General features: G+C 38.3%; 1 protein-coding gene across 6 annotated transcripts in view; it reads right to left on the minus strand.

Annotated features, from left to right (window-relative positions):
• BCL9L (BCL9 like) overlaps nt 1–20429 on the minus strand; it is a 37223-nt gene extending 16794 nt beyond the window's left edge. For 3 of the 6 annotated variants that reach the window (XM_075190488.1, XM_075190489.1, XM_075190485.1), the window contains exon 1: nt 19990–20428. The gene's annotated coding sequence lies outside the window, so the exon portion shown is untranslated. Of the gene's footprint in view, nt 1–9330; nt 9406–19989 lie in introns of those variants that run through there. The other 3 variants (XM_075190490.1, XM_075190487.1, XM_075190486.1) reach the window with 2 other exon arrangements.
• Nucleotides 20430–21780: the final 1351 nt, after the last annotated feature.

Below are 21780 nucleotides of genomic sequence, written 5' to 3' on the forward strand. Positions count from 1 at the left end.
TGTTTTCATCTATGAAATCAAAGTTTTAAGATCAACTTATGCATACATCCCCACATTTGGGTATCTGATATCAGGACAGGGAGCAGGGCCACATCATAATGGGGCATGGCCACACTCCAGGGGAGTGCTTAGCCCAGTAGAAGTGTTAGGCTGCCCCTTACTCTCCTCCCCTACCAACACCTCCATTGCCGTGCACAACAGTGCGAGCGACACCCATCCATCCATCTACTAAGCAGAGCAGCAGTGAATGAGTTTTCTACATGTGGGACAAAGCTGTCTGGATCGGGCTGGCAGGACAGAGCCCGCAAATTGGGACTTTGCCCGTCTAAATTCGGTTGGGAAGAATGATTTATGTCATACTTGCCTACTCTTCCAGAATATTGGGCAGACTCCCAAATTTCAGGTAGTCTCCCTAGACTCCTGGGAGAGAAGGCCACTCTCCCACATCCCTAGTTAAGTGGGCAGGATGGGGCTAAGATAATGTGAATTGCATCACCATGCTCCCTGCACTTGCCACTTGAACATCTCCACCAGGATATTCCAGAAGGGAAGTAAAAAAAAAAAAATCAGCAAGTATGAGTCTTGCATATTACTGTATTCAAATACAACTGTTCTGAAACTGTACAAATAATATTTCAATATCATAAATAATTTGTTTACAGAAGTTTCTGGAAAAATTGATTCATTAGAACTCACTGTAAGCATGGTAGGTTAGGTTTAAAAAAATATATATATACACACAGTATATATTTTTATTGACACTTCTTACAGCCACCAATTTTTACGGACATTGGTTTTATAATATAATCATCATGTATCCTCACTAACATAGTCAGCAATGTAGAGGTCTAAGGGTCTCAAACTACTGGATTTTTGTGCTCTATTGCAGTGGTTTTTAAACCTAGTCCTCTAGGTGCATGTTTTTCATATCTTCTAGCTTTAGCACAGGAGTATTGATTACTGACTGACATAGATCCACAGGTGGTATCATTATTTTCCTTGTCATCTGAAAAACATGCAATGTTAGGGGTCCAGAGGACTGGGTTTGACAAACACTGCTCTGTTAGATTAAAATCTTGTGACTGTGGAGGCCATTTGAGTACACTGAACACATTGTCATGTTCATGGATCCAGCTTTCTACTGCAGGCAGCCATTAGAAGATGACTAGACTGTGGTCAATGAGGAATGCACATGGTCAGCAACAATATTCAGGTAGGCTGTGGAATTTAAACAATGTTAAATTGGTATTAAGGGGCCCAATGTGTGCCAAGATAACATTCCCACACCATTACACCACTACCAACAGCCTGCACCATTGACACAAAGCAGGATGGATCCATGCAGTCATTATTACCCTACCATTTACATGTCACAGCAGAGATCAAGATTCGTCAGAACAGGTGACATTTCTACGAACTTCAACTGTTCCGTTTTGGCAAGCCTGTGCCCACTGTAGCCTCAGTTTCCTGTTCTTAGCCGACTGGAGTGAAATTTGGTGTGTTCTTCTGCTGCTGTAATCCATTCACTTCATACCACTATTGTAATGCATGGTTATTTTAATTAAAGTCATCTTCCTGTCAGCTTGAACTAGTCTGGCTATTCTCCTCCAACCTCTCTTACGCTCTTCGCACTCTTCGCTTACATTATCTTTTGGTCTATACACATCAAAGTGTGTTCAATAGGCTTTGAGAGTACACTTTTAACCCTGCCTAAATGAGAAGGATCACCGTTAATACGGTAATTTTGTCGCTGGATTTCAGCTCGCAGCTCCCTGAACCGCGAGCTGAAATCCAGCTAACTACTACCGTAATAACGGTAAATCACCTGTGGTTCTACATGTTGAACTACAAGTCCCAGCAAGGCAATGTTTTCGTAAGTCTACTTTAACAGCACATTCTTTGTGGACAGCGAAATTCACTTAAAGTGGTTTTCTAATCAACAAGTACCTCTGCAAACACAGCTGCCAAATGGCAACTGCTGACTTTCTTTACTCTAAAAGTAACAAATAACTTTTCGCGGCGCGGAAAAACAAACAAATGAACGCACATAAGAAATTACTTTAAACTACACTAAATAAGTTTCTTAAATAATTTGTAAGATCTCCATCTGTCCGTGTCAGTCCATTCTTTCACTCACTTATTTTACCATCTTGTCAGTTTTCTCCATTTCTCTAGTGAGAACTCTTCCCATTTTTAACCTTCTTCTGTTAACATTCTAACACTCTCTTTTTCTGCATTTGAGCCAGTTCCCTTCGGATTTCTTCCTCCTCACAGTTTTATCAACCTCTTTAGTATCCCTTAGTTTACCATTTCACCTCCTATCATCGTCATCCTAGCTATTTCTGTCTCCTGTCAATCTCTTTCTTAAGGTCTCTATATATAGCTATTGCCAGCTGTACACCCCTAGGTCAGACTTTTTGGGATATAAACTAATCTCTGACTGTTCCCGACACTGGTCAGCCAGTAGAAATAGATTTTATGGCAGAGAAAAGTAAATTCATTCTCAGGATAAAATGGTATTTTCCCCTGACATTCTTATATTCATCTGCTGAAATGGTAAATATTGTATGTGCTTATTACATCCCACTTTCAGTAAAGTTAACTGCTCTTTACATAAATCCCATCCTTTACACCAGTGTTTCCCAACTCCAGTCCTCAAGGACCCCTAACAGTGCATGTTTTCCATATCTCCTTGCTGGAGCACAGGTGTATTCATTACTAACTGACACATTTTGAAAGATCCCCAGGTGGTCCTAATTATTTCACTTGTGACCTGGAAAATCTGCACTGTTATGGGTCTCTGAGGACTGGAGTTGGGAAACATTGCTTTACACTATCCAATCCTGACATTTAGATTTATGGTTCCAGTTCATCAAAAGCCAATCAAGAAATGGCAAAAACAGATTTATGTCAGGCACAAGTCTTAAAGTCATTTTCCAATATATTGCTTTCTGTGTTTTATTTATATTTTGTTACTCTTGGATATGACACAAATCTGCTTTAGGAGGTGTAAAAACAATTATAAATGAAAGCTATCTGAAGGCAGAGAACAGCTTCAAGTTATTGCATTAAATCCCAATTGCAACACTCATTGCCCTAGAACCGCAGTAAATCACCTGTGGTTCTACATGTTGAACTACAAGTCCCAGCAAGGCACTGTTTTCGTAAGTCTACTTTAACAGCACATTCTTTGTGGACAGCGAAATTCACTTAAAGTGGTTTTCTAATCAACAAGTACCTCCGCAAACACAGCTGCCAAATGGCAACTGCTGACTTTCTTTACTCTAAAAGTAACAAATAACTTTAGTCAACACCCTCTTTTCTCATCTAGCATAACTTTGGTGATCCACCGCTTATGGGAGGAGGAAGGTTGTTCCTGACTAAGGGGCCTATTTATGAATCATTAAATTTTTTCCCGTAAGGTCGCATCTCTGATCGCTGTTTTTCACAGTGATAAGAGATGCTCTTCGTAGTGTCTCTGATAAAAGACTGCCCTGGCGAAAACTAACTTCAGTGTTAGCCTTTTCTGTTCACCTCGACAAAAGGCAAAGCTTCCAGGTTTCTCCCACCTGCCCCAACACTGTGTATGCGTCAAGTAAAAAGAAAATGCCCACTGCTGAATAATATGAAAAGAAATAGATTCCTTAACAATAAAAAATAAATGGATAAATGCATAATGAATAAAAAAAATGATGACAAAAAAAAAAAAAAGCATGCATGCTTAACGAAAAAATAAAAACATGCCCAGATAGTGAAAAAATTAAGGATGTCTTTAGACAAAAAAAAAGTAAAGAAAGATATGGTGATGACATGGTGATGTGTCCCAAAATTTAGGGACTGAGACATTAAGGGGAGCAAAGCATAAAAAAAAGAATAACTTTGCACCTGGGCAAAACCATGTTGCATTAGAGGGGAAGGTAAAGTTAAAATGTGGAGACAGATTTATAGTTGGGGTAGGGCATGTCCTAGATTATCTTTAAACTTCAGTGTAAAATTAAAGCTATCAAGTATTTGTGTTACATGAAAAAACATCCAGTATTTAACTTATGTGCAAAATAATAAACTCACTTGCACCCCTTACATTGTAACATGGTTTGTCCCGGAGAACATTTACTCCTTTCTTTGCCATAATTTCCTTAATGACTAAGGGCTAGATTTACTAAGCTGCGAGTTTGAAAAAGTGGGGATGTTGCCTATAGCAACCAATCAGATTCTAGCTTTCATTTATTTAGTACCTTCTACAAAATGACAGCTAGAATCTGATTGGTTGCTATAGGCAACATCCCCACTTTTTCAAACCCGCAGCTTAGTAAATCTAGCCCCAAGTCCCTAAGTATTATGTTAATAATGTTACACTCTGATGGTACTACAAACAGAGCAAAACAGCAAGTCAAGCTGAAGTACAGTATATACTGTCATACTGAGACAACTTGACAAAAAGTATGAGTCATTATAAGTTATAGGAACCAAATAAAACTATACAGAAGAAACATAAATGAAGAATTGTATAATTTGCCATATAGCATAGCGAGATATAAAAATCAATCTCTTCCTTTAATGAGAAGGCTGAACATTTGGATGTGCCATGCAAGGCCTTGCTCACTCCTCCTCCCTTATCACACACTCTTCATTTTCCCCTTGTGCCTAGCAGAGTAGCTGAAAGAAAGTGTATGCAGGGAGGTATCATTATGACCTGAAAGTCATTAGAAAACTAATAGCAGAATAGATAAAGGCAAAAAGCATAAGAGGAAAGTACAATCTAAAAGCACTGAAAACCACACACAAGACATTCTGAGATTCATTAAGGAAAGTAAGGGAAAACAGTAGTAAATGTTCTCCAGAACAAACCGAGTTACAATGCAAGGGGTGCAAATTAGTTTATTATTTTGCACATGAGTTAAATACTGGCTGTTTATTCATGTAGCACACAAATACTTGGTAGCTTTATTTTTACACTGAAGTTAATCTAGGACATGCACTACACAAACTATAAATCTGTACCCACATTTTGGGCCCGATTCATTTTCACGCACCTCTCGGGCTGAGAGTAAAAATCCAGGTTAAAATTACTATATTAAAGGTAATAGTACTAACGCCGCATTAATTCTAGACTAACGTGGCTGAATTGAATCTGCCCACAAAAGTTGATCTAGTACATGCTCTACCTAAATTATAAATCTCACATTTTAAGCCTAGAATCCACAATAATGGCAGAACAGTTTATAGTAGTTGAAATACTGTACGGTTTAAAGCATGACCTAAGACACAATCTCAAGACAATCAGCAAGAAAGTCAATCCAGGGCCTGGAAAACGCGTCCGTACAGTGCATTCTATTTTGCACAAATTTGCCGATTTGTCTACCTTGTGCATACATGGCCACGCTCTAATTTTGGTTTGCAAAATCACCCTTGTGATCATGGTGGAAAGAATAAACACATGTGTACAATGTTTCAATTCCACAACTTTAAAAGTTGAGAGGTAAGAATTTGAATGTTTAGGTTTCTGCAAAAGTAATCTAAAAATGTGTTTTACCAAGTAAAGTGCTTCTGGAGAGTGAAGTGAAACAGAGACTGAGTCTCAATCTTTTTCATTTCCAAGGACATGAAAATATAAATTCCTTCTTTCAGGAGAAAAAGGTTGCCAACTGCTCTTCCTGTTGCAGCGATGGTTTTTGCTTCTTAATAATCAACTGAGCATATGCGGTAAAAAAGGCACTATTCAAAATATGTAAAAAGCTCCAGCTGCATAAATGTAAGTTTATAGGGGTACCTGAATGATTGGGTACCTAAAGCCATCCTGAGATTTTAAGCTTTGAATATTGGATAATTTAGCAGTTTACATATTAATTTATGGGGTCTTAATTAAAAAAGGATAAATGGGTAATGAATCCTTCGCAAATACTGCGATGAACATTTTATGGAGAAAACTGAGGTTTCTCCACGTGTATGGCCCATCGCACTTTTGTAGACAGATATGTTTATGTTTTACAGTTGTATGCAAAAATTCCAGCACTTCTGGTCAAACTGCATGTTTCACTTACAGGAATACTTGCCAAAGGATGAAAAGCTCTTTTTCTATGGGGTATAGTGTTTTTTTCTTTATTGGTTTTTTTTCCCCGCTCTCAACATTATTTCCAGCGTTGACGCTGCTTTTGCCAGCAATCACTTTGCATGATCTCCCACCAGGTCAGGTCCATATTTCACTTATAATGCTAGGCTACCAGTGAATAGTAAAATTATTTGGTAGGGCAGGAGTATCTTTGCCGGGGCTCCCAGAGCAGCCCGACATAGTAAATATCTGCGATACATCATTATGTATCGTAATGTTATGCTGCAATATGTGTCTGGGACTATGAAAATCAATTCAAAACTTTAAGTTTAAGTACTACATGGTTGATTTTTGAGGTATGTTTAGCATCGATGTCTTACGGAATATCTATCTTCATCTTAGCTTTAATTTCTTCACCAACTCTGGGACTTCTAGGATTTGTTAATATTTAGTTGAATCCATTATTTCTTGCACCAAGAAAGTATTTCCTGTGCCATTGGCTGCCACACAATCCTAATGCATATGGAATTCACCAACATGCTTAATGGTTGGCCAGGTGTTTCCAGCAAATGTTTCACCTGTTTTACTCCAAAAGCTTATTTTGTGGTTGTGGACAAAAAGTTACATTTTGTTTCATCAGTATACAGCACTTTGTTCCATAGAGTTTCTGGCTTTTCTAAGTATATTTTGCATAGTTCAGACAATTACTTTTTTGAAGAGGGGGGAAGGAAATACTATTGAAAACTCTTCAATGCAGATCATTTTTGTGTAAGCAACACTGTACTGCGTACTTGTGGGCCACTACTCTGGTGTCAGCAAAACCTACCTGCTGGCCCTCTGCAGTGTGGGTTCTGCTTAGCATATTTCTGAATGATGTTTCTGACTGTAGAAATTCCAGGCTGGGAGCATTTAGATATCTTTTTATAGTCTTCCTCTAATTTGTAACAGTCAATGTATTTTAAGTTCTCACTCAGCTGGTTAGAACAGCTCATGGTTGCTGAGAGGTTAGGAGGGTCAGATGATATATTCAACTTTGGAATTGTCCTTACTTTGCTTAATTTAAGGTCTAACAAGTCAATCAAGTTTGAATACTCCAACTAAAGTATCCCCAAACATTGGAAAATAAATAAAACAGTTTATGTGACATGTGCAATCATTTATATTCAGGAAGGAACAGTAAGTGTGCATTAAAATGTGCAGAAATATGTAATGTTTAAGTTTTTATCCTCCTTTTAACTTCTTAAAAGCATGCAGACTGCTGCCATATTTCTGTGAAAGTCTTTTCTGCTACTCTAGTCAATTACTTTAATCAATAAATACATCATTAGCAACAATGTATACTGCATTATAGCTTTTTTTCCCACTAACCGGTTGTTTACATAATGTTTTTTTTATTATTTGAATTTAGCTTCAGGTAAAGCCTAACTTTCCATTTACAAGGTACATCAAATCATCAAACAAAGGGGAATTCAATTCCCCGCAAAGTTTTTCAGAACAACGAGGGCCGTGCACTATTACCGTTACTACGGTAATAGAGGCACATTATTAACAATAGTACGGTAATTCCGCGTCCCTTCACAGAAAAAAATTGCCTTAAAACATTCAAGAGACACATTAACATTCTGAAAACATTTGAAGTCATCACTTGTCCAATTTGGACATAAACTTAAGTGGGCAGATCTAACAAGATCAGGCCATTTGATACTGTGCAGCATGACATCTTATGATGTCACTGGAGCCTGTTATTGCAGACAGAATACAACAACACACAGAGGACTTTGATCTGCAGACACTTTCTGACTTTATTTGCCAACATGTTTTGTATGGTTTCTGAGTTTTATGGAATACTGATTGTATCTATGTACAACAATCTCCTTCACACAATTCTGGCTGTCTGTGTGAAATTCCATATTCAGCTGTCTCCTGTTAAGGACTCTCGGGACAGTGTTGAATTTATTAGTATTGACATGTCAGCAACGTTGAAAAGTTTTATTTCGCAGTGCATGAAGAAATATCCATGTATTTAAATAAATAAAGCATTTATTCATGTGTTACTTCCTACTATCACCATCCTGAAATGGTGACAGCGATAAGGGGACTGTAGAAGTAATTGTACTGCCTGAGTCCATGGTAAATCCCAGCAAAACTGTTCACCGTCAGTGGTAGCTCGCTTTAAGTCCTTGATAGATTGGAAGAAGACAAATCTCTGTCGAAAACACCACGGGCCTGAGTCATTAAGGAAAGCAAAGCAAAAAAAAAGGAGTATATGTTCTCTGGTACAAACCATGTTACAATGTAAGGGGTGCAAATTAGTTTATTATTTTGCACCTAAGATAAATACCGACAGTTGTTTTCATGTAGCACACAAATACTTGACAGTTTTATTTTTACACTGAAATTTAAAGTTAATCTAGGACATGCTCTATCCCAACTATAAATCTGCCTCCACATTTTAAATTTACTTCCCCCTCCAATGCAACATGGTTTTGCCCAGGTACAAAGTAACTAATTTTAATGTTTTGCTCGCCTTAATGACTCGGGCCCCACATCTCAGAAAAAAGGAGTTATCCCCAAATCAGAAGTAGTCCAGAGAATGATGCAGATGAATGCTGTAAGGAGTAAAGATGGGTACACACTACAGGTATTTTTAGACCAATTATCTTGTCAATAGCACGAGAAACGACTGTTAGGTCCGATATTGCATTAGTGTGTATGCTCGCTCGATCATGTTTTATCGTTCCAAAGCACATCGTATCATTTCATTTGATTTTATAAACTGACTAACAGGCTCTATCAATGATGGAACGATGTCAGGCAAATGGCACTCACGACTGGCCAAGTAGGCAGATCTCTACAGAGCATGCAGAGCCACAATCTTTTCCGCAGATGACAGGTGAAGAGCACAGATCTGAATGTAAATCATGTAGGTATGTACACATGAATCTGCATGCTCATCGGTGCTTTCAGTTGTTGGTACAATCATTACGAAAATCGCATCTGCAGTAATTTTCTGTATTGTGCACAGTACCCAGCTTTAGAATAGATAGGGTTTTGTTAAGATAAATAACAGTGTTAGGATAGGTACACAATGGCCCGATGATTGCATGAAAAACCTCCAATCAGCCGACATCAGACCGTTTGATCGGATATCATGTGAGTGTGTATAGTGACACGATGAGCTAAAGTAATCCCAAAATGCCGATCATCGTTTTATTGGGTTGGTCGTACTATTTCATTTTCTGACCAAACACTGAACGATCATATAGTGTGTATGCACTCACGCTCAGGATCTCCATAGAGTTTACAGAGTCATGTTCTTTTCAGCTGATGCTAGCAATGAAAGTCCCGGTGAATAACTGTAGAGAGACAGAATGTTTTGTTTCAGAGTAACAGAAGCTAACAAAATTCGTTAGGACATAACGTATAGCTTTAACAAGGCGTTTTAATTAGTGACAATGTGACAAAAATGAATGAATTAATATTGTGCTGTCATTCTCTGAAGACTAGAGGACCAGATGAAGAGCACACATCTGAAGGTAAATCGTGTCAGTGTGTATGAATGAATCGTCAGTCGTAAGTACAATCGTTTGAGATAACAGGTCGGTCGGAAAATTCTTCAGACGTAGCCTTATTTATCTAGACACAGCTTTGTTCCCAGCATATCCTGTAAAAGACTTCTATTAGCCAAGTGATAAATCAGGGTCAGCAAGTGACATGGCTCACATTACCTTATACAGAGCTGTGTTCAATTACTTACATATGTAAAAAAATGATCATTCACGAATGAGCAATTTAGTCAGTGAATATTCAAAGTGGATGAACATATTTGTGTATTGGTGGTCAAACACTGCATCCAGCACATCATGCCCAAATTTGACAGGACAGGTTACAAACTATTGTCACTGGTCCAATAGTGTGGCCAAATTTTCAAAATAGTTATGATCACTGAAAATGGAATATGGTTTAGCAAGCAAGTCCTTGAGTGTGTGTAATTATTTAAATTAGCTGGACAAATATGATTAAATGAGGACAAACCCCTCTTTTGCTTTGCCATTCCGCGAAATGGCCAATCCACACTATATTTGTAAATTCTGCATATGCTGTATTTAAAATCTATACAAAGAGGTGGAACGCTGATGGTGTTATTCTATTCTGTTCTGTGGTGTGGTTTGATCTCCAGGCAGAACAAACATGATGGGGGAATTCCAAGTGAAACACAAAGCCAAATTCTTCCAAAGTAAAATGCAAAATTCCTTGCCCACAAGAATTTTCCAAAGGACAATTTTTCAAAACTACTAAATCTTTTCTGATAAATATTACTGATCTGACTCCATATCAGTTACCTTGCCTAGGATACACCCTCACTAGCTCACTCACTACCTAAATTTTTTGCAGCAAATTAGGCCAGTGCAGACCTAGTTGGATGAAAATCATATGAGCCCAACAAGACAGACAATCAGGATAGATCAGATATAGATCAGTATGGATGGTAAATCCAGTGTATTTGGTCATCCAACAACGCTAATGGTGTCCCGCCACCTATATGCACTAGATGAAATTATTATACAAGACTGGCAACGCACATGAATTTTATATGACAGTGGTGAACAGCTCATGGGATGCTAACCCACCTAGGGCCACAGAAATATTGTAGCTGACAAGCAGGAAACGCCCCGACCATGTAACAGACAATGCCCAGCTAACAAGCAGAATGGTCTGTAACAGCTGAGGCCATTAACGACCTTACTTCTTCCACTGTTCACGGAAAGCAACAGTTGCTTGTAGCTTCCTGTGAGTCAGCATCAGAAAATGACTGTCAACCTTTGTGTGCAGTCATCTTCTGACAGCCCTAAAAGATCCCAGTGAAAATGAAAACTAATCTTGCTCAGTCCACGTGTTGAATAACTAGATTTCATCACATGAATGGCAAAATTTGACGTTTAACCAGTCACTTAGCCTCCAAAACAGGCCAATCCTCTGCCAACATGGGTTGTTCCATTAAAATATATATTTCTCTTCTCTTTCATACTGAGTTCCAGTAAAATAACTAGAAAAGAAAAGGGATTTTTTTTTTAATAGCACAATTGTTTTTATTTCACAATTCTATTGATCTGAAGTGCTTTGTGCAGTTAAAGTACTACAAATATTGACTCTCCTTTCCCACCTACTTGGCTGACCTTCTGTCACTTATTTGTTTACCATTGTATTCACCATGACTCTCCCATCTACTTGATTCATTAAATATTATTGTCAACAGATGGAATGTCTAGAAAGCAGCACTGCAAGTGTTAACGAGGTGGGTGGAATAGGGACACCACAAGCACACATTTAGCAGGCACTTCTAGTCAAGACACGCAGCACTTCTACAGCACTTACCCTCAGCAACTTAGTAATAATGTTTTGTTGTTTGTTTTTATTTCTGAATTTACAACCACTGTAATTGGCTTATTTTCAGTGGTAGTATTGTACTCCTGGAACATCACATCCCTACTGGAATCCGGATGTAGTGTGACTAATACACCCTGGACATATGGTAAATGCTCATGTGCAGATTTCACACACAAGAAAAGGTTGCACAGTGTTGACAGCAGGGCCACAGTAACACTACAATGAAAAGTTCATACCTTTCCGTACATGCTTCTTACTAATATAATCATGAACATACATTGTCCTGATGTGATTATTCCCATCCAATCTGAAGATGTTTAAGCAATCTGTCACATAGATGCTATTGACTAGACACACAAGGGAAGTTGAGAGTAAACATGTTTATCTGTGCTACTAAGCTGGGTACACACTACAGGTTTTTCAACCAACTATCCTGCCAATCACACGATAAAAGACTGTTAGGTCTGATATTGCATTAGTGTGTATGCTCCCACAATCATGTTTTATCGTACCAAAACACATTGTATAGCTTGATTTGATTTTATAAATTGACTAAGAATCACTATCAACAATGGAACAATGTCAGGCAAATGTGGAAGTGTGTATGCAGTAAAGGACCAGCAGTGTAGGCAGATCTCCATAGTGTTTACAGTAGTCATGATCTTTTCAGCAGATAGTTTTGACAGATGAAGAGCACAGATCTGAAGGTAAATCGTGTAAGTGTGTACATATGAATCTGCATGGTCATCAGAATTTTCAGTCGTTGGTAAAATCCTTACAGATAACTCATCTGCAGTAATTTTCTGTAGTGTTCCCAGCTTTAGTGGCAAGCACAATTCAGCAACAATAAGTTTATGTGCTAATATTAATGGTAATGCTAAGCACATGGCTACTTGCAACAGCTTTTTTAAATAACTTTAATCGCTATATTTGGAAAGTCTATTAACAGACCCTTAAAGGATAACTTTACCTGAAATTCAGTTTTGGGTTTACAATAATGCAGAATATTACAAAACCATGGTTCGACATTCCTCTTTTCCTGGTGGGTCCACTGCCCTCTACTGTAATCTGGCAATGCTCTCCTCACTCCTACCAGCATTGCATCATATATGGAGGACACAGTGCCTCTGCAGTAGATCACATATGCCCTCCTAGCTCCCGCCAAGGCAGGCTTTTATCATACAGACATGGCAACACACTGCCAGAAGGAAGCATTGGTGGACCAGCCATAATGGGTGGAACTCTGAACTACATGTAAGTAATGTTCTGCTTTACTGTGGAACTTATGGGATTCTCCCCCAAAATGAAATTTTCAGCTTTATGGTAGAATAAGCATTTAGAACATTTTAGCACTAGTCACCATCACACACACACAAAAAAAACAACACTTTAGACATGGATTGCTCTTTAAAGTCCCCTATTTATGTACGACCGCATTTCATACACAATTGATTTCAATCACCTTTCCATAAATAAGGGTTGAAATATTGTGCATAATTATTAAAAATCTTCAACAGGAACAGCAGTCACGAAAAACTGCTGTTCCTGCAAAGTTCAAACTCACCTTTTCACTGCCTCTTCTCTCCCGAAGACTGCTGTTGGATCCACAGCAGTCTTGAAAGTCTATGTGCGCATGCCCCGTCCGAAAACCTAGGGCAAGTGCACAAACATATCTCAGGAGGCGTGCGGCATGTGAGAGGGCAGGATCATATGATCCCTCTACACATGCGATGTTCAGCTCTGCTCTGTGGGGCATAGTTGAAAAGTAACATATATGGCTTGAGCTGTCATACATTAACGTGAACAAGTTCACATTTTTGGATCTTGTTACATTGCGGAATATAACAGTCCCCATAGACATCAATGGGGACTGCTATAGAGTTTGAAAAGGAATGCAAAGCAGCAGATATCTGCTGCAAAACACTGTTAATAAATGTGCACGTTACTTCAATGCGTGTCTGTCCCCTGAAAATAGCTGTTTTCTTGGTATTTTCATGAAAAAAAAATAAAAAGAGAACCATAAATAGGTCCCTAACATAATTAAACTACAATAAAAATCACCCAAGTGCTATATAATCTGTCCACAAACTAACACAAATTTGGTCTGGATAGCTTGCAGGCATGTGAATGAATATGTAGTCGAACTGGCACATGTGATCTAAAGAGATCTGGAAACATGAATTGTTGGAGAGGTGCTTTTAGTACAACTCTGAAAACCCCTGCAGTAGAAGGGAGCAATTATTATGAACTACAGATCACTGTAGAGCTGTAAGACAAAGTGGTACAGTAGTAACGATACAGCATGGCTCAGTGACCAATTCACCCACAGTAAATATAAAATAAGCAATGTTCTTAGAACCAGTGACACAAATTTATCAGTCACAGAAAAAAAAGGTGTCTTGAAGAAAACATATGGCACAATGTACTGTACCATATGTTTGTAAATTATATGATCATATGTTTATATATTGTTTGCAAAGAAGCCTAGACAGAGAAGTTTTCAAACTGCTAATGTCATTTCTGGATATATCATAAAACCACATGGTATACAGTATGCGTATTACTATAGTCTCTAAACTTACACTTGTGGGTACTTGTCCAAATGCCTATAGTGGAGTGCAGGAGAGTGCATAGAATTTCTCATATCCGTCACGCATTACAAGGGATGGTAGATTCCAAATACGTGGAGCTGGAGATTTACAGCAGTTATAAAGAATATTTATTCAACCCCTTTGCTGATTTTCACATTTAAATTTCTTACATCCTAGAATCAAAATGGATCTAGTTTTGAATTCTTAGGACTGATCAACAGAAAGTATTTGTAATGTCAAAATAAATATAAAAAAAACAATTGTTTTCTGAATTACAAATGTAAAAAAAAAAAAAAATGCAAAAACTGTATTGCATAAATACAAACAAAAAGACGTCCCTTTTGTTAATATACAGCCAACTAAACCGTGGTGCAATCAGTCACATAACGAATGGATATTGAAAAGCACCAGCGGAAGGATATAGATGATTTTAAAGAATTTTCTATTCCACAGTGCATTACCAAGTCCATATTAAAGAAATGGACAACTGTGAATTTGTCTAGAAGAGGCTCTCCTCCAAAGCTGAGAATCCTTGCCAGAAATGCACTTGTTAGGAACGTCACTAACAGGCCTATGGCAACTTTGATGGAATTACAGACTTACATGGCGGAGATGGGAGAAACTCTCCATGGAACAATAGCCTGGGCATAAATATCATCTTCAAGTAATTGGTGAAGACAAATCAAATGAAATCTCACCTAAAGTTTGTCATACCCACATACCAAGTGGCGGAAGATTCTGTGGTCTGAAGAGAGCACGATTGAACCTTTTGGTATTGATGCTAGATACAAGCTTAACTCTGTGCATCATCAAAAAAACACTATCTCTACCATGAAGTTTGGTGGCCGGAGCATAATAATGTGTGGTGCTTCTCTGCTTCAGGGTCTGGAATACTTGTCAAAATAGTGGTCAAAATGTCTGGAGCGATCTTGGAGGAAAAGCTGCCGTAGTCTGCAAGAGATCTACACTTGGGAGAAAATATATATTCCAGCAGGACAATTACTCAAAGCATACAGCAAAAGCCATGTTGGAATGTTTTGAATTAAAAAAAAAACAATGTCCTGGAGTCAGGATCCAGACTCTAAATCCCAACCAAAATCTGTTATAAAATTGCTGTTCACCATCAGTCTCCAGCCAACCTGAAGGAACTCCAGCACATATTGCAAAGAATGGGACATTTTGCAGTGTCCTGATGTGTAAAACTGGTAGACACTGCCCAAATAGACTCAGTGCTGCCACGGCAAATAAAGATGCTTCTACCAAATTTATATATATATATATTAGAACGACAAACTGTGCAGTTGTTTTTTATGGCATCAGACTATCAGAGTATTTTGTTTTGTAGTAAGAGTTACCAAATAAATCAGTTCTGGGTCCATGAAATAAGTACTCAAAATGTGAAAAAAAAAAGTGTATAAAAGCACAGTCCACATGAAAGTATACAAATGAAAAATGTTTCTTGAACTGCCAATTTTGTAGCATAGGTTACAGTTAATTTTGTTGTCATTTGTGAAAACGTTAAAAGTATTATAACGCGTACGATGCTGTCAGAATTTCTAAACACAATCCTATCAATCTGATCAGTTGTTAAACAAGTTGATTGTTCTATAAATGTAAAATTGCTGATTGGTAGTTATGGTTTGGGTGCAGTTTTGCACTTTTGAGTAAGATGGTAGATATCCCTTTTTGCCTTTTGTTAAAAACGACTGGACGTTACCAGACTAAGTTGGGTTGCATAGACATTATCCAATTTTTAATGCAGTGGTATACATGATGTTCGACTATGTTCACAGCATCTTGCTAGAGATCATTGACCTCTATGAAGAGCACACTGATGTTATACAAATTGTCAATGTGTACCAACAATGAGTTCTCCATAGAGATCAATAGTCTCTATAAAAGTTGTGGCAGCTTTCACCACATGAAGAACAAAGCCGAATGTCGTTACATGCACAGACATGAAAAATCTCTTATGCATACCTCCCAACTGTCCAAAATTAAGCAGGACAGTCCTGATTTGAAGACAATTAGGAGGTAAGACCACAAGTTCAGGCCCGGCCAACCTGTGGCTATCCAGCTGTTGTGAAACTACAAGTCCCAGCAGACTCTGCCAGTTGATAGTTGGCATGGTATGATGGGGACTTTAGTTTAACAACACCTGGATAGTTGTAGGTTGGCCAGGCCTGCACTAGGTGATGCCCCTGGTATGCCCAGCATACTACTCTGTCCTGAGGTATGGGAGGTATGCTTGTGTGTTTTCTAGTCAGAAAAATGTTGTGTTATAAATGACCAAATGCATTGCGACATTGAGCTAAATAAGTTATGTTTTCCTCTCACGCCAGAGTACTTTGGCTATCAAAACTGCACTAGTGACAGCAAAAATGTTCTGGTGTGACAGAGGAACTGATTTTCCAATCATTTTAAGGTCATTTCAGAATTCTAAGTCGCCCTTATGACATAATTCTAATGAAGCATTTTAATCTTGTAGGTAAATATTCTGATGAAAATAAGAGACACTGTAATAAAGTGGAAAAACTTTCTCCTAAAACCCAGCATTTTAAAAGCCAAGACAACTTGAAAATAAAATTGCAACATTTGCTCTACCAATTTAATCAACTAAAGTCTGCCCACTGTGTTTTTACTGTGGGTGAGACTGGTGGATATTCCTAGCACAGTCTTTACGCAAATGACAGATGCATGCTCCTGAGTACTGCTGCATGTGTGGAACTGTGCTGTAGGGCAACATCCCACTAGAGTTGACCAATAACCATTATTAAACTAGTACCTATTTTTTTCTCTAACATACAGTAAACAACATAAGGGACCTAAACAAACAAAGTAGGGGAATACATATCAGAGTATATTTCTGGTAGCACATTACTTCTTTAGAAATAATCATGATTAGTGTCCTGAAAAAGTATGTTTTTGTTACATCTTTGAAAAATGAAATGACTAATTAAAAAAATTATACCAAAGATATCAAAGCAAATCAACAAATCTAACATTCACTTAGGTTGGGTACACACTACAGAATTTTTCGACCAATGTGTTACCTACATTGATTTTACCAAAGACTGAAAAAAAAGTCTCTATCAGCCTGGCAATTCATGCGCACACAATACACGTTTTAAAAGATTTACCCTCAGATCTGTGCTCTTTATCTGTCATAACTGTCGGCTGAAAAGATCAAGGGGTATAGATACCAAACTGCAGGTTTGAAAAAGTGGAGATGTTGCCTATAGCAACCAATCAGGTTCTAGCTGTCATTGTGTAGAATGAACTAAATAAATGATAACTAGAATCTGGTTGGTTGCTATAGGCAACATATATTTAGTTCATTCTACAAAATGACAGCTAGAATCTGATTGGTTGCTATAGGCAATATCTCCACTCTTTCAAACCCGCAGTTTAGTAAATATACCCCCATGACTCTAAACTCTATGGAGATCATGATTGTGAGTGCAAACACATAGTTGAATGAGATTTATAGTACTGCTGAAAAAGCGAAACAAACAATGATCAGTGCTTTGGAACGACTATCGTTCATCTAAGTGTACACACTAATGCAATATCGGGTGGAGCGGTCATTTATTGGGTGATTAACCCAATAATTGGCTGAAAACACTGTAGTGTGTACCCAGTCTTACAAATAATAAAAAAGGTGCTTTGTCTTTTTTTAACCAGATAATAAAGAATATAAAAATGTGTCTGGTTTCGAGGCAACAAATTACCACAGTCATTAAAAAGTTCCTGATGCAATGGTGTTGCATTAAACACCATTTGTCAGCCGGTGCTTGCACTTGCAGGGGTCAAAGGAAAATACTCATTTTGTTCATTTCGGGTGAATGAAATAAAAGAAGCAGGCATTGCCAGAAAAAACATTCTACATAACAAAAGCTCCCACTAGTGCACACCTGACCAACCTGTGGCTCTCCAGGTGTTGTGAAACTACAAGCTCCAGCATGTCTTGCCATTAGCTAGCTAGCTAATAGCTTGAAGGGCATGCTGGGAGTTGTAGTTTCACAACACCTAGAGAGCTACAGGTTGGCCAGGCCTGCGCTAGTGGGTATGGGGTCACTGAAACCAATGAGTTCCACTCCCCTGTCTACATGAATTTACTAGCATTAAAAAAACACTAGTAAATGCATGCCTTTTGACAGCAGTGGGTATGGCCCAAAGGATATACAAAAAAGCATAAGGAATTATCAGCGCTATACTGATCTGCTTCCTAGTATGTACACACTAGAAGGTGGTTCTCCCTCTTCTCAATAAGACAAAATATATAAAACATACTCCCAAGAGAGTTGAAACGCGTTGGCGGTAGTGGGGAGCTGACTACCTGGTTAACGACAGACTTTGGACATAACATCTATGCCTACTTTCTGGAATCTTCTAGTGCGAGTCCCTGCATTTATCTGATTGTGGATCTATTTTATTTCAATTGCTCGTTTGTTTTTAACTTTTTTATACTTGTCAAAAAGATAATGCACTAGATTTCTTTATGTCTGTTATTTCATTATTTTAACGGAGGAAAGGATGATCTTTCAGTGGAAGAAGGAGGAGAATATTTGTTATCTATTCTGAAGGCTTATACTCACTGGAAACATTGTAAGCATATGTCTTTTGGGGACAAGGTGAAACAGAAGACACACAAAGTTTGCTATTTCCTGGTGTTATTTTTTCATCTATTATCACATGGTGCTTATATGGACGACTTCTAATCCAACTGTATTTTATCATAAAATTGGAAGGAACTTATTACAGTATGTTAATTTAGTTTTAGTGAGACGTGAATTTTATTATCGGTGTTCACTATAGAAAAGGAAACTGCCTCAAACTCTGATGTGCTCAAAGATTGGCGCCTTATGTAAGGCCGAAAGGATGTTCACAAACATGGAAACACATTTAAAGCTTTTCTAAGTGTTTATAAGCAGCAGAAAAATGCTGCTTCTAAAGTGTAAGTGTGACACTATTATAAAAATAAACTTATTTTTTAGGTGAGTGAACTTCTTTTTTGTCCGAGTTGTATTTATTATTAAATCATTACATTGAGTGAACAAACAGCGATATTTCATAATGCACAGCACGCTAAATCGCAATACATATACTTAATTGCTAAATGACAACACTTTCAGGGATCTCATGTTGGTAATAACTTGAAAAATTAAAAAAAAAATCAATGTTATTGCAAAGTGCATAATATAAGCACCAAAAAAACTGGTACTAAAAACCGTTACCCTGTAAATCCAAAGTACAACACATGAATTTATCTTTTTTGTTGTTGACTTTATTTTTAGATTTTCAGCTGCCTAATTTATTTGTATTTGTTTTATTTATATTTGTCTTATTTATATTATGATAGAATGTGTTTCTGTTAAATGGTTTAAATATTTTAATAAAATGTGTTGCAAGTAATTTGTAATAATGACTAGAATACACCAATCAATTTTTATTTCACTAGGCCTGCGAGTGGAATCAATTACTGCATGTGTTACTCTTAAGGCACAACAATAGTTACAAGAGGTTTGCATAAAACGTCACTTGTGATACTATATCACTGATGCACCATGGGTATTGTCAGCAATTCATATGATGATTCAGTGTTTGAGAAACACCAAGCAAGACAGGCATACATCTAAATGACAGCATGACAGATAAGCCCCGTGCAGAATTTAATGTGAGATCCTGGTTGCAATTAAAATGACACACTTGCATTGCAATATCTCCCATACATCTGGAAACTGTAGCTTTGACGCTCAGGCTGTCACAGATGTGAGATAGTGTGGTTTGTACAGATGGCATGAAGAAACAGATGGGCACTATGCCTGATAGAGCTGGAATGAACAAGGATAGTCCAATACACCTGGGGTACAGCGTGTCTTATTCACCTGGGTATAGAGTAGTCATGGTGTGAAATGATTACATAAGTCGTTGTCCTTGTCACATTAGTGTCTCCCTTACCTCTCTCTTAGGATTCTCCCCTGCGGCCTCCCATGGTCCCTCTCTCTCTCCGGCCTCCTGTATCGGATTCTGAGCTTCCCCTCTCTCCCACTCAGCATCCACAGCTCGGGGGCTGAGGGGGAGAGAGAGTCGCAGCTGAGGCGAGCAGAGTGCCCCCTCTCATCCTGCCCCCTCTTCTGAGTTGCCGGGCACAGCGGGCATGTAACCAGTCTGCCCCGCGGTTGCTCTCCTTACACTCCGTGCATGTACCGGGGTTAGAACCGAGGTGGACGCTGGAGTGGATGGGTGCGCTCCTTCCCGCTAAACCCCGCGACACCGGTCTGATATCCCTTTCCTGGGGGTTTATTCTCTCGGATCTGGGAAGACACAGGATCCTCCAGCCGCTTAGGCTGTCCGCTGCCAAAATAAGAGCCTCTCCCCTCTAACTGCTTCCTGCTCTCCCTCCCTCCCTCTGTCTCTCCTGTGCAAAGTCCTTCCCAGCCTCCCCACACACCTGGGAGACAGAGAGAAACGGGAGACAGAAGAGGAGACATGGAGACAAGGGGTATATTAAGAAGATACGGGCAGGGTCACAATGGGCAATTGCAGAGTAGATGACAGCGTTTCCAGAAAAGGAAGCAGAGACCCACAGTGGAAGACCGAAAAAAGAAGCATGACTGTTCTGGCATTTATACTGTGGCATGCTTACAGTATAAATGCTTAAAGTAAGGAGGGACTGCAAGAATCGAGTTCATGCAGGAAACTATTTGCAGGAACAGAGTTCTCTTAAGACCTGCATATTTTATGATATGAAAAGGCCAAATGTATCCAGTTTTGTGACATTTCCTGGTTTCAAATGAAAATAAAATATAAATGTGTTAAGTTCTTTAGATCCATAGAGGGGATTCAATTAGCCAGGAGACGCCACAGGACATCGCCTCAATGTGCAGCGGAGCACATTGCCTGCCCGAACGGTACAGAATCTCTGCTTATTTTCTCCTCGCATCTCTATGGGAAAATGAGTTGAGAGACGAGAAGAAACTTCTGGCAATGTGTCGCCACAGACTGTTCCAGAGGCACATTGGGGAGAATTCAATTGACTGCAGGTTTTTTTTTTAACACCGCGTTAATTCATTTTAACACATTTTTTAATCATTTTGGAGCAGGTTAACTTTACCCGCGATTCAATTTAATTTTTAACACACTGTTTTTTTCTTCAAACGGTCCAATCGCGCTCAAGTAGAAGATCTATTGAAAGTATAGGGTGGGCGAGATGCAGGCACGTTAAAAGCTATTTAATTGTTTTTTAATGCGGCGCTTTAAATAGGCCAAAATGCTGTTTAATCTCGCACCACTTTAGGGTGTGCTAAAAATAAAAAAGTGTTTTAAAGTAAAAAAAAAACCAGATAATAAAGGTTTAAAATTGAACAAAGTTCTTTCTTATTATATTTTTAAATAAAAAGGATGAATTATATTTTATAAAGCATAATAAAAAAATATTAAAGTTTACTTATTTCCCCTTAGAAAAATAGCTTAATGGTGCAGTGCTTTATTTTAAATAGAACAGACACACTTTTTTTTTCTATTCACTTGAGTTGACAGTGGTGTAGGAGAGTTTTTTTGAGAAAGAACTGTTGGCTGAGTGATTTTTTTGGGGCAAACCACCTTCTGCATTTTACTGAAGTGATTTCTGCTGGATTATCGAGTATTTGCAAGGACACGTATCTTATTGTTTGTTTTGTGTTGTTTGTTATTTAATTAGCTAAATATACATATAAATTAATCACTTCAACCAAAGTAATATCCTAGTAT

This window comes from Mixophyes fleayi, chromosome 11, assembly GCF_038048845.1.
Source record: "Mixophyes fleayi isolate aMixFle1 chromosome 11, aMixFle1.hap1, whole genome shotgun sequence".
Lineage (NCBI taxonomy): Eukaryota > Metazoa > Chordata > Amphibia > Anura > Limnodynastidae > Mixophyes > Mixophyes fleayi.